Source organism: Geotrypetes seraphini, chromosome 8 (assembly GCF_902459505.1).
Source record: "Geotrypetes seraphini chromosome 8, aGeoSer1.1, whole genome shotgun sequence".
NCBI classification, from domain to species: Eukaryota; Metazoa; Chordata; class Amphibia; order Gymnophiona; family Dermophiidae; genus Geotrypetes; species Geotrypetes seraphini.
In genome coordinates, this window is record NC_047091.1 from 52,471,840 (window position 1) to 52,488,395 (window position 16,556).

Consider the following 16,556-nt stretch of genomic DNA (forward strand, 5'->3'; position numbering starts at 1 on the left):
CGCCACTGGCGCAGTACCGCTATACCTACTTTGACTCTAGTGCGAGAGAAATTGGGGTGGGTGTGTGAGAGATACCGGCTCTCGGCCCTGTTGACTAGAAAATGGCAGCAATATTACGATATTTGGGGGAGATACCTGGCAGTGGAGGAAATGGATGGGGACAGTTCTGTTGTCAGTTGAAGTAATGGTCCTGGACTGGATTGGATCTTTGGGGGTTTGTATTATTTTGGTTCTGTGGCTCTTTTGTCCTTTTTTTCTGATCTTTCTTCTTTTCCTCTCCTTGGGGTGCTACCGTGCCTACTGGTGATGCTCTATGGTTCACGGGAGGTGCAGGGTGCTGTTTGCTGTTACTGGGGGGGGTTGGGAGGGGGGTGGGGGGTGACATCAGGGGTCTTGCTGTTCTGTAGATTGCCTGACTGTACTGTTTTTGTATGTTCCTGATGTTTTGCTGTGATGTTTTTTGTCATAAATAAACAATTGAAAAAAAAAAATTGATTCATACACAACTTCCAATAGTAGTAGTCATCTTTTCAATGTGTATCAACTAACTAAGAAATTGAGATCTGAGGAACAACATTATTTGGAAGTGCCCTCATTGAGACAGGCAAGATCAGGGAGTTGTCATCACTCCTTGATAGCAAGGGAACACCTTATTTAGTTTTAGGAACACCCTTTATTAAGTTTTAGGAAATTGTTATAAACTGAACTGTTTGGGCAATATTTTTCAGAATGATTTCTGTTTTACATGAAAATTTAATGAGCAAGCAGATTTGATTTGTTTGTATCTGCAATATTGAATGCAAAAGTTTTAGTGTTTGTATTTTAGTTGTGAATGTAATTGTGCAACTCACAAAGAACTATAGGATGGAGCAAGTAATACATTAAAAAAAAATGTTTACTGAAAACTGGAAGAAAAAAGTGTATTATTAGGGAAAAAGCTATAACAGACAACTGACAAAAATATAAGAACTCTGGTTGGCGAATCAAAGCAAAGTGATAACCCCTTTAACTTATAAGTGGCTGATGCAAAATGAGAGAGAGAAACATTGAGAGAAAAATGCTAGAACAGCCAAGCAGCTAAAAAAAAGAGGTGCAGCACAGGACAGAAGTAATATAAGATAAGCAAGGAAGCTGAATGATAGAGAGACCAGGAGATGGAGGGGCTGTCTGTTGAACTCCTGGCCAGTGTGAAATTTGTACATATGCAAGGGGTCTAGGAGAGGGGAAGTCTAAGGGCTCCTTTTACTAAGGTGCGCTAGCGTTTGTAGTGCTCGCACTAGATTAGTGCGTTCTAGCTGAAAAATTACCACCTGCTTAAAAGGAGGTGGTAGCGGCTAGTGCGCGTGGCAATTTAGCGTGCACTATTCCGCGCATTAAGGCCCTAACACACCTTTGTAAAAGGAGCCCTAAGTTAAACCTGATCCCCAGCAAAAAGCATGTACACTTTCCCCTCCAGATTCGCAGTTTTAGGAGTCAGGATTTCGATTATTCGCGATTTCCTAAAACCGGAATCACTCCCTCCTGGACCTCCCTGGATCTTACCTGGTGGTCTAGCGGTCTTTCGGGGCAGGAGCGATCTTCCTACGCTCCTGCCCCATGCAGATCACTGATCCAGAATGGCTGCTGTGAGTTCCCGTCGTAGTCTCGAGAGTCTGCCCAAAAGTTATTCGTGAATTTTCAATATTCGCAGGCCAGCTCTGCCCCTAGCCCCTGCGAATATTGAGGGAGGAGTGTAAGATCTGGTAAGGCCATAACATGCAGAAAAGAGGCTATCTACTGATAACACAGAAATAAACTGGATACAGTGTTCAGCAAAACTTATTGCTGAGTCTTACCGACAGTGAGTCCAGAAAAAAAAGAGAGAGAAGCAAGTCCTCTTTTGAAAAAAGAACATGGTAAAAAATGAAATCACTGCTTGCTGGGGTGTCACTGGAAGACAAATACTTCAAACGGTTGATGTTGCCAAAAAATAGAGTGATTCAAAACCTCAAGTTGAAACTTGCTTCACTAACAGAAGATCTTAAATTTGAATACTCCAGTAATAGATTGAAAATAATATAAGGAGCTCAAAAACTGCAGAGAGATGAAGAAAATGAGTCACAAGTAAAGAATTTAGATAAACCCCAAATAAATTCTACAAAGAACTGAGAATGTTAGTGCTCCAAATTAAAACTGTAATAGAAAACTTCCAGATAAATGTATATGGTGGATCTACAAAGCTCTACAGAGAAACAGATTGGCTGTCCAACATTCAAAAAAGATAATGGATAAGGCAAACATCAAAATTGTAGAATGACTTGAAGTAACAACAAAATATCTGGAATCCAGGTTAAGAACAGTGCCAAACTGGAAGAACTCTGACTCCAACGGAATGCCCAGTGTTAGATTCAAATACAGTGGTACCTCGGTTTACGAGTGCACCGGTTTGCGAGTGCTTTTGCAAGACGAGCAAAACACTCATCAAACTTTTGTCTCGTAAACTGAGCACTGCCCCGATAAACGAGCACTCAGCAATGGTGGCCCAGGGGTGAATACCTGCCTGCGGGTGCTGCAGCGATTCCAAAGTGGTGCCTTCCTTCCCTCGGGGTCCCCGTGCGGCTGCCCTCCTGCTTCGGCCGATGCCTCTGCCGTCCGTCTGCGCCTCCCAGCTCCCATCCAAGCCGGCCGCTATCCTGAACGAGCATGCGCGCAGCTTCACCTCTCCTCTCCTCTCCTAAGTCAGCCGCTGCCCCGACAACACACTCACCACGAACAAGCACGCAGGTACTTAGAAATTCCCTAACTGTCCCGAAGGCTCACAATCTAGCTAAAGTACCCAAGAAAAATAATTATTAGATAAAGCAGATAGAATAGATCAAAGACAGAGATACAATATATCAGAGATTATTTCTGGATATGTTACATAGGACATTATTTCTGATTACATTTCATAAGAAATAACGTTACATAGGAATTTCATAACATAATAAATTACATTTCATGGGAAAATTAATTCTGGTTACATTGCATAAAAACTTATCTGATTTTAATAAAATGTTAAGAAGAAGGTTATAGTGGAAGATAATATGGATTAAGTTGATTACCGTATTTTCGCGGATATAACGCGCACCATTGTAAAACGCGCACAGGGGTATAGCGCGCAGAAATCACGATGATATGTACAAAAACTTTTCTATACCGCGCTCAGGCATATAACGCGCATGCTGCCCGACTCTCCTTTCGCCCGCCCTGACTTTCCGTGCGCTGTCCCGACTCTCCGTTCACCCCCCTGACTTCCGTGCACTGCTCTGACTTTCCGTGCGCTGTCCCGACTCTCCGTTCACCCCCCCTGACTTTCCGTGCACTGTCCTCCCTTGAAGTCCTGTCCCCCCTTGAAGGTCTGTCCCCATCCTGAAAGCCTGATGCCCCCCCCGACGTCCGATACATCCCCCCCCGCCAGGACCACTCGCACCCTCACCCCGAAGGACCGCCGACTCCCCAACAATATCGGGCCAGGAGGGAGCCCAAACCCTCCTGGCCACGGCGACCCCCTAACCCCACCCCGCACTACATTACGGGCAGGAGGGATCCCAGGCCCTCCTGCCCTCCACGCAAACCCCCTCCCCCCAACGACCGCCCCCCCCCAAGAACCTCCGCCCGTCCCCCAGCCGACCCGCGACCCCCCTGGCCGACCCCCACGACACCCCCACCCGCCTTCCCCGTACCTTTGTGTAGTTGGGCCAGAAGGGAGCCCAAACCCTCCTGGCCACGGCGACCCCCTAACCCCACCCCGCACTACATTACGAGCAGGAGGGATCCCAGGCCCTCCTGCCCTCGACGCAAACCCCCCTCCCCCCCAGCCGACCCGCGACCCCCCTGGCCGACCCCCACGACCCCCCCACCCCCCTTCCCCGTACCTTTGGAAGGTGGCCGGACAGACGGGAGCCAAACCCGCCTGTCCGGCAGGCAGCCAACGAAGAAATGAGGCCGGATTGGCCCATCCGTCCTAAAGCTCCGCCTACTGGTGGGGCCTAAGGCGCGTGGGCCAATCAGAATAGGCCCTGGAGCCTTAGGTCCCACCTGGGGGCGCGGCCTGAGGCACATGGGCCAAACCCGACCATGTGTCTCAGGCCGCGCCCCCAGGTGGGACCTAAGGCTCCAGGGCCTATTCTGATTGGCCCACGCGCCTTAGGCCCCACCAGTAGGCGGAGCTTTAGGACGGATGGGCCAATCCGGCCTCATTCCTTCGTTGGCTGCCTGCCGGACAGGCGGGTTTGGCTCCCGTCTGTCCGGCCAACTTCCAAAGGTACGGGGAAGGGGGGTGGGGGGGTCGTGGGGGTCGGCCAGGGGGGTCGCGGGTCGGCTGGGGGGGAGGGGGGTTTGCGTCGAGGGCAGGAGGGCCTGGGATCCCTCCTGCCCGTAATGTAGTGCGGGGTGGGGTTAGGGGGTCGCCGTGGCCAGGAGGGTTTGGGCTCCCTTCTGGCCCAACTACACAAAGGTACGGGGAAGGCGGGTGGGGGTGTCGTGGGGGTCGGCCAGGGGGGTCGCGGGTCGGCTGGGGGACGGGCGGAGGTTCTTGGGGGGGGCGGTCGTTGGGGGGAGGGGGTTTGCGTCGAGGGCAGGAGGGCCTGGGATCCCTCCTGCCCGTAATGTAGTGCGGGGTGGGGTTAGGGGGTCGCCGTGGCCAGGAGGGTTTGGGCTCCCTCCTGGCCCGATATTGTTGGGGAGTCGGCGGTCCTTCGGGGTGGGGGTGCGAGCGGTCCTGCTGGGGGGGTGAATCGGGCGTCGGGCGGGGTGGGAACTATGTTTAAAAACTTTTCTATACCGCGCTCAGGCATATAACGCGCGAGGGGTATGCGCGGTACGTAAAATCACGTATAACGCGCGCGTTATATCCGCGAAAATACGGTATTTGAAAAACCTGTTGCTTATTAGGATATAGAGAGGATGATACCAGGGAATAGACTACACATGGGAATGTTATAAAGAGAGTAGGCGAAGGAGGAGTTTAAGCAGGTTGAATATACTTTAAGAATAGGAAAGTTTTGATTTCTCTATGGAAAAAATATATGCCTTATGTCCTTGGAGAACACCTGCTGTAGGTACTGTAAGTATCTTTGTTTTACTGCTAATTTGGCCTAAGATTGTACATACTATTGTGCCCAGCAGACATATTATTGAAATTTGTTTTATTAAGGTCTGTTAAAAAAAAAAAACCTAGCCTTAGACCTCAGCTGGTCCAATTTTGGACAGCTGATTTTTTTTCCTGAAATAAACAGATTTGAGCTTATCTTGATTCTTTGTGATCCACACCGGCTTCCACTAGAACCACATTGTAAATTTTTTTTCTCATTGTTTTATTTTAGTTTTTAATGATTATTGTGCAATTCTGTTTCTTTGTATTGTGTATTAATGTAGTTTGCTTATTAAAGAGTGATATATTTGAAGTGAAATGTCAGAGCCAGGTTGATATTGGTAGGCCATGTGAGTTTGGTGTCCATGGAGATTTGCAAAGCTGATGTGTAGTGCTGTTCATATGTTCACATTGTGTAACTGTTTGGAAAAGGATTCCTGATGCAGCTGTAGGTTTGGTCAAGTCTGTCCTAAGGAACCTCTTTGAGTTTTAAATCTAATTTAATTCCCTATAGGGTCCAGTTTTATTATTTCCAGTTTGTCTTTTTTATTTTTTTTAAGAGAAAAAAAGGACAAAATGGCTGGTTGCCAGCAAAATGTTTGTTACCCATCGGCATTATTTTTCTATTGTTCCCTTTTTGTTAAAGGTAGCCGGGAATTTCCATCTGTGAAGATATGTTATCCTTGAAGGAAGCAAAGTTGCTTACCCATAACAAGTGTTTTGCAAGGACAACAGCATATACAGTACTAGTCCTCACATCTCTATCCCAAGCCTCCCCTAGGTGTTGGCTTCTTATTTAAAGCTATAGATGGAACTAATGTGGCCCTGCACTGTGACTTGAATGCAAAAAAATGCACAATACACCACTTTAGAAAACTCTTGACACTTTAAAAGCTTTTTTTTAGTGCAAAATGCATATATATTATGTGTATTGGTATTAGATCCCTAGTATGTATCAAGTTAGGATAAAAACTTGTTTTGAATAAGCTTGTACTGTAACTATGGCAAATTGTAACCCATTAACTGTATATTATGTATGTTAACCTTTAACCCGTTCTGAGCTCGTTGGGGAGAACAGGCTAGAAAACAAATTAAATAAATAAATTGAGTCTTGACCAGTGGGTTGTATATCTTTACTCATGAGTTTTGGTACAGAAATCCTCATTTACATTTTTGACTCCTCCTCCTGTGCTCCATCTCTTCCCTCCTCAGTTCTAATTTCTACACACGGATTGAAGGTGTCTTGTACTTTGCTCTACACTTCGGTTTTGTTATTTTCAGTTTTTATTCTGACCATTTTGAGGCTTTTGGTGCTTTAGAGATACCCAACACTCCTAGGTCAGCTCTGCTTTGGTGGAGAAACGGACACACCCAAGTGTTGTGTTAGTTTGTAGCCTGGAGGGAGACCTTGTTGCAGGGCACCTACTTAACCGGCCTGTTCTAGCTTTATTGTGGCTCGGGAACCATTCTTGCTCGCCCCTCATGCTAAAGACGTGTATGACTTGAGTGCAGGCTGTTTGGCGCCAGTGTCAATCCAGAGGGCTTTTTCTATCGCAAACTGCATTCCCCCCCCCTGAAGAGGATAAGGACTGTAGGGTTCCAGGGATTTGGGCTCTAACCCAGTCTAAGTTGCAGCTAGAAGAAATGAGCAGTGGCATTTAGAATTTTTGGCATTTTTTTTTTTTTTGCTTGTCTGACGCATTGAAGTCTCCTTTTCCAGCTTGCTTCTGAACTGAGAGAGGCACAGCACCTGCTGCACTGTGAGAACTTCTCATTATTCTCGGGGGGGGGGGCTATAAAACCCCTTCCTCAAATTTTTTGTTTTGAGATTTGGCTGTCCGGGGTCATTTTTTTGTCATCCATGTGCAGCGACCATCTTGGACCTATCGGGCTGATTTTAACTTCTTGTTAAAATCTTCTTGTTTTGGTACAAAAACAAGAAAGATGGACTCTGGTGGTAATTTGACCATGATATCATACCAGAATTTTGCCTGGTGGGCACCTGAGAAGTGTCTATGTGCGATGTGCCACAGGGCATGCAAAGGGAGGCGGGTGCCAAGCTTTCATTTCCTTCTGGCCATTTAAAGACCTCTGAGAACCAGGAGGGTGGTGGTTCTGGCAATTCTCCTTCTATAATACACTCAGACAGTTCATTTTCCTATTCTGTGAAATGCAAGTGTGTGGAGCCCAGAGCAGGGCTGCAGGGATGGGAGGTTGCTATGCCAGAACAGTCTAAGCGCCCTCACCCAAGGTTCACCCTGGAATTTGTCCAGCTAATGTTTAATGCCTATATGGGATACCAGGGGTCATACAGAGCTTTAGGTGGGTATCCTATTTCCAGTGAGCAGGTGTTTTGGGCTCAGTTAGCTCTCCCCCCCCCCCCCCAATGGCAGTTCAGGCTAAGGTGGTGTTGAAGGGAGATGGGGTAGACTGGGAGTCAGATGAAATATAATTTCTCTCTGTCCAAGAGGAATCTGGATGTGAAGTTACAGGCTCATTCTCTCTCACAGGATCCCGAGTCCCTGATGACCCTAGACCAAGGGGAAGATCCAGCAGTATGTCGGCTATTCAAGCCAGCAGTTAGTTCTGAGTCACTTTGGGTTTTACAATTAGATGCGCCCATACCAGCATCTGCTCATAAATCTACAGTATTATGAGCAATTCTAAACCCCAGTCGGACTGTTTTCCCTCCCATCTGGACATCATTGCTATGCTTATGGAGCAGTGGGATACCCCAGAAAATCCCCTGGAGTGTCTAGGACTATGTCTAGATTATATCCGCTAGCCCCAGATTTTCAGGCTTTTTTGGTACAACAGGTCACTTCCCTGCCTGGTGAGGGAGGGGTTATCCTTATAGACGCGCAAGACTGCAGAGTAGATTTGGTCCTCAAACAGCTTTTTGAGGTTTCTGCTTTAGATCTGAAAGCAGCAGTGGCTGCATCCTTCGGGGCACGCATGTGCCATAGTTTTGAATCAGAATTTCTTGAAAGAGGAAAATGCCTATCCCCCAGTTCTGGAAGAAGTGGATTATGTGGCAGATGCACTGTATGACATTTTTAGAGTCCTGAGGAAATCCTCAGCTTTGTCTGTCTGCCTGGAGAATGCTCTGGAAACTCAGCTTTTAAGACCACTCAGAGCCGATTGTCCTTCAGGGGACAGATGCTATTTGGCAAGCGGCTAAATGATCTCATGGCCTGTATGGCAGGTCGTTGGCCTAAATCTGATGAACAGTCGATCTCGTGGGAGGGAGGGGTGCCTGGTTGTGGTGTCTTTCATGGCTCTTGACACTTCTGAAAGTGCTCTAAAGGAGCCTTCATGCAGAGGGCATTTTCGAGCCCAGACAGAGAGGTCGGGGAGCCAGGTACCCCCAAGGAATGGCCCAGCGACCAACAGTAGGCACTAAGAAAACACAATGATGCCGGGCTGATATGTCCAGATTAGGGGGTTGGCTTACAGAACACAGGGGAGACCTGGACAACGATCTTATCAGACCAGTGGGTGCTGGGCATTATCCAAGAGAGCTTGCCTCCACTCTTTTTTTTTTTTTTTTACATTTTATACATTTCTTTATTTAGTCACATTTATTGCCATCCCTTAGCTGAAGGTGAATTACAACAATATATTAAATACAATTCAAAATAACACAATAGAACACACAATGCTAAAGTCTAATAAAATAAATTAAATTTTTAAAAAAGTCATCTAAAGTACTATTAAACTTTGTCAAATGGGTGGCATAGATAGACCAGGAAAAGCCATTGCTCTATTCTTGAGAATAAGCTGTAAGAAATAAGTTGAATGTATTTTGGGGGGGGGGGGGGGGGGTCTGTCAGGTATTAATGAATTGGACTGCCTGCTGTCAAAGACAGGATGTTAGGTTTGATGGAGCTTGATCTAACTCAGCATGGCTTATCTTATGTTCTTTTTTTTAGGATTTGTTGAAATTGCCCTGCAGTTGTCCAGAGAAACAGGTGCTGGTTTGGGCAATGGTACAGTGTCTGCTGGCCATAGAAGCAGTGGAGCCTGTGTCAGAAGGCAAATTGGGTTCAGACAGATACTCCATATACTTCATCATGCCCAAGAAAGATTTGGATGGCTGGAGGCCCATTTTGGATCTCAAGTCTGTAAATTTGGCCCTCAGGATCCCATGGTTCTGGATGGAAACAGTCTGCTTGGTGATAGCCTAGGTGGCACCAGGAGAGTTCCTTGCCTCACTGGGCTTAACAGAGGCCTATCTCCACATTCCAATCTTCCCAACACACAGAAAGTAGAGATTTCACCTGATCAGCCAGCATTTTCAGTTCAAAGCTCTCCCCTTGGGCTGGCTACAGCTCCTATGAAAAGAGGGAATCCAAGTCCATCCTTATCTGGATGATTGGTTGATCCGCGGTCCATCCAAGACTGCCTGCAACCTAACAGTGGCTCAAGTAGTTCAACTGTTAAAGGAACTAGACTAAGTGATCAATTACAAAATGAATAATCTAGAGTCTATACAGATAATGGAATACCTGGAGTTCAATTCAACACGGCACAGGGTTGAGGGGACATGTTGCATACTTAATATGATCGTGATCCCTACTTGGCTTTATGTTTTCCAGGTGCTCCCATTTATTTGTTGCACTGGGATGAGACTAAATTTATTTGCTTAATTCAGCACTTTCTTTGGTGTGGTCGCCGAGCATGGCTCCCTTATTCACAAGCGGCTCGTCCTTGCTATAAAGGGGGCCTAGGTTTGTTGAATCTTCGCTACCTCACTATTGGCTGTGGCATGTGCCACATCAATGATTTTTTCCAGCGCACTACTGATTTTACCAACACACCTTTGGAATTATTTTGTTTGCAGAGGGGAACATTTTAGTGCTTATCTCTACTCGGTTTCCTCCTCCCAGTTTTCCAATATGATGTTGCGAGTCCTGCCCTTACGCAAGGTATGAAAATGAGTGTGCAGGTTTCATTGCATTAGTGACCGTGAGTCACCCTTCCTGCCTATTAGATTAAATAGGGCTTTCTTACCAGGCATGGAGAGTTCCCGGTTCCTGCGCTGGGAGGCAAGGGGGTTGAAATTTTTGTTTCATCTGGTACAGGAGGATGGCACGATGAAATCCTTTGAGCAGCTGTGTCGAGACCATGGTTTAGTTGCATATCGGCATATCCGGCACTATGTGGTTTTGTTGCAGAAAGAAAATCTCTGTTTTGGTAGGCAGGAATTGCTGTCTACGGCTTATACCTTTGGCTCCCAGATGAAAGTACCCCTCAAATTCCATCATCAGTATTTGAAGGATGAGACTGCCTTGCCTGACCTAGCTAAATTATGGGATTCTTGGTCACAGGATCTTAATGTACTTTTACCTGACGACATTGTATTGCAGGCTATAACTAAATTGTCCTCTTTATGGAAATATATGTATTTTTGGGAAGTGCATTATAAATTGATTTTTCACCTCTATATATTGCCTAGAAGAGCCTGTCGTACTCAGTTCAGACCAAATGTAACTTGTGACAAATGTGGACATGCGGACACTACCATGGGCCATATGTTTTGGTCATGTCCGAAAGTATACGCTTTTTGGTCCAGACTCTTTTCTTATATTGGCAACATCTGGCGGTTGAATATTCGCTTTACACCTGCTCTGTTATTTGGGGTGCTCATCATCCCAGATAGCCTGGTTTGAGTACCTTTCTCAGATGATCTGTTTGACAGCTTTAAAATACATCTTATTGCATTGGATGGAACCGCAGGCCCCGACCATCTCACTTTGGAGAACTCAGATGATTGTCCTACTGACCTGGGAATGCTGAGGTGTCTTGGACCTTTCTACTGTACAGGGCTTGTGATTCACGGCCACTTGAGAGCCCTTCTGGAACACCATGACCTCTATGGCCCGGAGTCGTATTTTAAATTGCTGAGTGTGTTCTATGTTTTTGGCAAATCCAGTTTCGTTGCCTGTGTTTTCTTGTTCCCTATGTTTCACTGTACACTGTATTGTACATTTAGTGCTGGCTAGGACTCCGGATTTTGGAGGAGGGGGGGGTTGTACTGAAAATTTGAAATTTTTCTGAGCCTTGTTGTGTTGGTTTACTGCTTTGTTTGTGTATTGTTTTTGGCTCATTAAAAATTATTTAAATATAGCTCCTTTTTCCTACTGGCCATACCTCTCCTTATGCACCCTAGCATTCTAGCTTACTTCGCCACTTTTCAACCTGTTTGGCCACCTTAAGATCATCACATACAATCATACCCAAGTCCCGCTTTTCTGTCAGGCACATAAGTTCTTAACCCTCTAAACTGTACCTTTCCCTCAGGTTTTTGCAGCCCAAATGGATGACCTTGCATTTCTTAGCATTAAATTTTAGCTGCCAAATTTCAGACCATTCTTCAAGCTTTACTAGGTCTTTCTTCGTGTTATTTACACAATCAGGGGTATCTATTGCAGATTTTGGTATCATCTGCAAAGTGGCAAATCTTACCCAACAGCCCTTCAGCAATATCATTTATAAAAATGTTAAAAAGAATAGGCCCAAGAATAGAACCTTGTGGCACAACACTGGTAACATCCCTTTCCTCAGAGCGGTCTCCATTGACCACTACCTTCTGTCATCTTCCACTCAACCAGTTCCTGACCCAGCCCATAATTTGGGCCATACCGAGGGCACTCAGTTTATTAATTAGACACCTGTGTGGAACACTGTCAAAGGCTTTACTAAAACCTAAATACACCATATTTAGCACACTCCCTCTATCCAGTTCTCTGGTCACTCAGTCAAAGAAATTGATCAGATTTGTCTGACAAGACCTACCTCTAGTGAATCCATGTTGCCTCTGGTCTTGTAATCCACAGGATTCCAGAAACTTGACTGTTCTCTGTTTTAAAAGTCTTTCCATTAATTTGCTTACCACAGAAGTCAGACTTACCGGCACTCGTACCTCACATCTTTTTGCATTTCCTACACCTAAATCTTGCCATTATAAGAGATTTTTAGATAGGACAATGGCATTCCAAGCTGTCAAGATGAATACTTGGTTAAGTGTAACAGTCTCCAAGGCCTTTTCCTATCAATTTTTTAGGAAATTGTTAAAAACCTACTTCTTTGATAAATTTGTCCTTTCATAATTTTCTTTAGTATCCTTTTCTCTGTTATTTTAGAACTGCTTTTGTATTTCTTGTCATTTGTACTTCCCTGGTTGTCAGTTGCCTCTTATTGTGAACCATTTAGAACTTGTCTTGGTATTGCGATATCCGCTATAATAATTCCCTTTGCGCACTTCAAACCTGGTGGCTCCGTGCGTTCGTAGCTCTGTGGCCGGCAGAGAAATTGTATTGTAAGAGAAGTTGATAAAGTGTGCAGTGCATTTGCACATGCAGCGCGCTGCATGTATGTTCGATTTGCTGCGAGTGGCGGTTTACTTTACTCAGCAGCAGTTATTCTGTGCCGGTTGCCATTTGCCTCTTGATTTAAAAAAAAAAAAAAAGGTAGGTGGGAGAAGGGGCACAATAAATGACATTCCCCCCCTAACATCCCAATATTCCCCCAACATCCCCCTGTCATCTCCACACACACACACAGAAGGACAGGGGGCCAAACAGTCGGGACATTGACAGACTGACAGAAAAGGTGGCAGTGAAAGACACACACAGAAGGACAGGAGGCCAGGGAGAGAGACTGAAAGAAAAAAAAAAACCCAGGTAGTGGACAAGGAGAGAAAGACACACAGAAAAAAAGACAGACAGACATACAGCAAAAAAAGACAGACAGCAGCCAAGGAGACAGCAAAAAAAGACAGACAGACATACAGCAGCCAAGTAGACAGACAGCAAAAAAGACAGACATATATACAGTGGCCAAGGAGACAGTCAGCAAAAAAAGACATACAGCGGCCAAGGTGACAGACAGCAGCCAAGGAGACAGACAGACAGACAGACAGTGGCCAAGGGGACTGACAATGAAAAACAACTTTTGAGGCCCGCAGCATCCAACAACACAGTAAGTTTTCAGTACACTTTTTTAACTGTTAAGTCTACACATCTATTCTAGCACTCGTTAATCTAATGGGCTTAAACACTAGTACAAAATAAAGTTGTTGTTATTATTATTATTATTATTATTATTTTATATATATATATTTTTTTTTTAATTAAATTTTATTACTAAAAGAATAACAAAATACAGGAAAATAAACAATGTCCATAAAATAAATATATTCAGAAAAGAAAAAGTTGACCTCATTTCCAGTCCACATTAATGGAGCCTTATGCTACTACATTTTAGTTATAAAGAGAGTAAAACAAAATAGAGTATTCCTGGCAGGCAAAATTGGCCTAAATCAAATATATCACTTTTTGTCTTCAACCAAATTAGTATCTGAAATTTTCTGCATAGGTTTATCTTTCAAGAAATTTTCCAACTGTAATGGAGCTACAAAAATAAATTTGTTATTCCCATATGTTACTAGGCACTTACAAGGAAATTTTAGGAAAAATGCAGCTCCCACAGCCAAAACTTGAGGCTTAAGCTGTAGAAATTGCCTTCTCCTAAACTATGTCTGTCTGGATACATCTGGAAAAATGTTCAATTGTCCACAGAACAATGCTTTTTTATTCGTAAAGTACAATTTAAGAATTTGCTGTTTTTCTATCTCCGATTTAAATGTTACCAGTAATGTAGCACGTTTAGTTATCAAATCTTTAGAAGATTCCAAAAATTGAGAAATATTCAGACTATCTGGTGAAACCAATCTGTCATTTTCCCCTTCTTCCCTTATTTCTTTGGAACTCCTGGGAATATAATAAAGATTATCTGGTGCAAAAGAGTCAACCTGAGGGTATTGTAAAATATCCTTCAGGTACATTCTTAGGAGTTCCAAAGGTGCCAAATAATGTGAGATAGGGAAGTTGAGGATTCTAAGATTCTTTTGTCTCATTAAATTCTCTGTTTTCTCCATTTGTATATGAAGCAAAGTGCTATCCTTAATATTAGCTGTAGCTGTTTGCTGTAACATTTTAGCTGCACCTTCCAATTTTTCCACCTTATTTTCCAAAAGCTTTATCTGAGATTGTTGCTCATTTACTTTAACAGTTACATCAGAAGAGAATTGACATAAATTAGAAACCATAGCCTGTAATGAGACCTCAAACCTGCTAACAACCAGCCAGATATCATTCAAAGAAATTACTTTGTCCTTAGGAAGAACTTCCTTATTAGACCCCGATACCATTTGAACCGGAGTCAAAGGCGGTGCTCCTAAGGATTTTACACCTTCCTGAGATAAATCCATAATATCAGTTGGATAAGGAAATGTAGAAAGAGAGTTTGATGATTCCCCATTCCTGGGGGAGCCAATTAAACTCCCAGAAGAATTAAGTATTGGTTGAAGAGGAGGTGATGGTTCCCCAGAGGAGAGAGACACAGTTTAAGATGTTATGATTACCTTGTCTTCCATCAATGGTAAAGATAGAGGTAGAAGGTGTTTGTCCATTGGTCCTGAGGTCGGCTCAGATGGTACAATTTTAGCTTTCCTCTTCCCCATTGAAGCACAACGGTAGTCCCCTGGCCTCTGCTCCTCATGGCTCCAAAGGAGCTCATAACGGGCATAACCTGCCCCTTCGGTCACGCGACCACGGCTCACAGCTGGTTAAATACTCACCACCAGGTGAGGTTTACATGGCTGCGGGGAAGCCTGCCCGATCTCCCACTGCTCCAGTAGCGGCTCCTATTATTATTACTTCTTCCTTACTTCCACTTTTGTGGAGAGGGACCACATCTGCCCTTCTCCAGTCCTCCGGTACCACTCCCTACTCTAGAGATTCATTGAAAAGGTCAGTCAGCGGAGCCACCAGAACTTCCCTAAGTTTCTTCAGCACCCTCAGATGTACTCCATCCAGCCCCATCGCTTTGTCTACCTTTATTTTAGCTAGCTCCTCATGAATATAACCCTCTGAAAAACGATCAGGGTTTACAACTCCTCCATCCCTATTTGTGTTTGTCTTTTGTGGTCCTACACCCGTTGCTTCAGCCATGAACAAAGGACAGAAATATTTGTTAAGCAATTCATTATCAGCTTCTATATATTTCTTTTTTTTCTCTCCGTCTGTCTCAAAATTTTGTGTTAAAAACTGATGGGCCACTATCACAGCTGTTATTGTAGCGATTTTAAAAAAGTGAGTCATTGTTCAGAAAATGCTCATGCAAATGAGGTTGGCAGAGAGTAGCGAAGGTTTGCTAAATTTGTAGGTGCCCATCGCTGGTGATAGCAATGGGCACATGTGCAGAATAAACGCAAGAAAACCCCCAAAACAAAACAAAAAAACAACAACTAAATCAAGCTGCCAACATCAAATGACTCCTCCCCCACCTGACACCCCCCAACCCAAATAAAAAAAAAAAAAATTGAAGACCAGCAGGAGAGATGCCCATTCTATCTTGCCATGTCGCACAATCACCTGACATTGCTCCTCCCACCCCTCACATCGGGAGAGATGTCCACACCATACTACCGCCGCTGTCAAGCGACCCCGCCTGACACACACACACACAGTGCAGTGGGCAAGATGCCCACTCCCTCCTGCCACCAAGCAATGCACCCCTCTACACCCCCCAGGAACAGGGAGAAATGCCCACACACTCTCGCTGCCATGCAACCCCCCCCTCCCGACACCCCCCTCCCCATGCCTCCGATGACCTCCCACCCCCGTCCCACTTACTTTACTTACGATGACTGGCTGGTGAGATGCCTACTCCCTTCGTCCAGCAGGCCCGCCTCTTCAAAATGGCAGGCTTTCCCCTCCCCCGAGCATCCTGGAATGCACAGGGAGGGGCCTTAGGGTATATATCAGCTAAATATTAGCTTCAAACTTGAAGGTGGAACATATTGTAAAATGTTTCCATACAAACCATTGAATTTGTTTATATCACATGATTTTCCACAGCAAAGATGGTTCAGTATAGTTATTTTATTTGATATACCACCATTTTTAACTAAAAAGTCAAATCAAAGTGGTGTACAATAAATAAAAACAGTGGGCAATATTTAAAATAAAAAACATAAGGGGAATGTACACAAACATATTAGCCAAACTAGGCACAAGAGGACAAAAAGGGCAGGGCAGGTTTACAATATCTTAAGGGAAAAACAAGCAGAATAGGAAAAAGAGGTTAGGTGACTTGGTTTGGAAAGGTCACACATAGTAAGTTTCAAGTTTATTATGGATTTGATTAATCGCTTATTCAGAATTCTAAGCGATGTACAAAGCAATAAAATAGTAAATTACAGGTTTCGAGGGGAAACAAACCAAATAAATACAATTGACTTGACAAAACATATGATACAAAAGGAAAAAATGGGGAAAGAAATACAAGTTAATGATAGTAAATAAGACGAGTAAGGGGAAAAACAATAGGCAAGGGGAAAGCAGTAAGCTTCAAGGATATTAAGAACTAAGCTTCA

The 16,556-nt window shown here is 44.4% G+C and overlaps 1 protein-coding gene across 4 annotated transcripts in view; it reads left to right on the plus strand.

The window, feature by feature from the left end:
* AKT2 (AKT serine/threonine kinase 2) overlaps positions 1-16,556 on the plus strand; it is a 263,142-nt gene that overhangs the window by 136,099 nt on the left and 110,487 nt on the right. The gene's annotated exons all lie outside the window — the stretch shown is intronic.